Consider the following 1,944-nt stretch of genomic DNA (forward strand, 5'->3'; position numbering starts at 1 on the left):
TGTTAATGAATTGGCTGGTTATGGATTTAACCGTGAGCCGGATTGCTAGATTATTGCCGTGTTACGGCGGAGCCATGTTTATGGCCCAGTATAAATGCATATATGCTGTTGATTGAATTGTGAAGGTTTGCACTTCCACCATTGGAGATGAGGGTTTCCCTGGGTAGTAGCAATGGCTAGCCACCATGTGCTCCAGGTTGAGACTCGAAGCTCTGTTAACCCAATGTCGTAAGTGTGGCCGGGCACTGTGAAAGGCCCGGATGAGCTCGCCCCCATAAATATTCACCAGTGATGGTGATGGATAAATATTCACCAGTGAGGGTGATGGATATGGATCATGATTATGATCAAGTTTATGATGAGTATAACTCGAGTTGGGGATGCACGACAGAGGGACAGTCCAATGGCTAGCTACCAGGACTTGTCGGGTTGGCTCTATAACCGACAGATGATATCATCAGCCACTAGGGACAGGCATGCATCATAAGCATACTACATGAATTGTTTGAGATTGCCTATTTGACTGCATATTACTTGCTAATTGCCTAAATGCCTTAATTGTTCTTATTTGTATATCTCTTGTTTGATATAACTGTGGTTGCTATATTATACTCCTGCTGGTGGTTGGGAGGTCTGAAGGAATTGGAAAGGGAAGTATTAGTTAGACTGAAGGATCTTTAGTCAGTTGCCACTTACGGTTTAGCTTGTTTATAAGCTTTGATATTATTTGGAGGAAGTTCTAGGATTGCCTTCGGCTTTCCTCTATTATTATGTATTATATATGTGGAAGCTGTTACCGTACTGGGGACCTCTGGTTCTCACCCATGCGGATTTTGTGGTTTTCAGATGCAGGACGCGAGGCTTCTCGTTAAGGCATGCTGGAGACTTCTGGATTAGCGAAGATCCTTGTTCTCGGGACTCTATTTTGATTTATGTATCTTTTTTAGATACTTTTATCTCCATTGAATAATACACTGTGATGACTCCTTCTAGAGGGGACTTTGGAGAATAGGTTTTATGTATTTGTGTCCCTTTGGGTTTCCTTTGGGGTTTTCCTTATTTTATTATTTGTATATATTATTATGCTCGGACCGGTCATCTTCGCAACCGAATTTTGAGTCTTGATATTCCTGTTTGTGACACTCCTTTGTATATATGATCTTGCGTTAGCTTATCCCTTGCTCGTTACGTTATCGATCGGAGTGTTGCGCGTTCGAGTTACGGTTTTTGTTTACCCCTTTTTCTGCAAAGGCTCCTAGTTATAATCAATTATTCATACTACTATACGTACTAAATTTTTGTTTTAGAGGTCGTAATACCTTGCCATCTCTGAATTATGACTTAAGCATAAGACTCTGTATGGTAGGGTGTTACATTATGGTATCAGAGCAGTTCGTTCCTGTAGAGCCTGAGGAATGGACTGACTATGCTTCTGTGCATTCTCTGTATGTGTGTTATGTGCTGTTAGTATATCTACTTGATATAGTTGGCATAAACGTTCATGAGCATGCATTTGGGACTTTGAAGCACTAAACTTCCGATATTGAGACTGATCAACTTAATATCGATTGTTTGGTGTGTATAGGAACCAGATGGCGCCTCATGGACGCGGTAGAGGTCGTGGGAGGAGTCGTAATAATGCTCGTGCGCTGGAGACTAACCCTAATGACCCGGTGAACTTTATGACTGCGTTGGAGAACATGGCTGCTGCTATGCAAGCCACTGCTGAGGCTCTTGGTCAACAGATGAACAACCACGGTAATGACGGAGGTGGAGTTCAGGGTCCGATGACACTGGTTTGAAGGTTGAAGGTTAATCCACCGAAGTTCAAGGGAACTACTAGCCCGACTGAAGCCGATACATGGTTTCAGGCCATGGAACGAGCACGCAGGTGGTAGGTGGTACCTGAAGGGCAGCGTGTAGAGTTCGCTACCTATTTGCTCA

The sequence above is a fragment of the Arachis ipaensis genome, chromosome B08, assembly GCF_000816755.2.
Source record: "Arachis ipaensis cultivar K30076 chromosome B08, Araip1.1, whole genome shotgun sequence".
Lineage (NCBI taxonomy): Eukaryota > Viridiplantae > Streptophyta > Magnoliopsida > Fabales > Fabaceae > Arachis > Arachis ipaensis.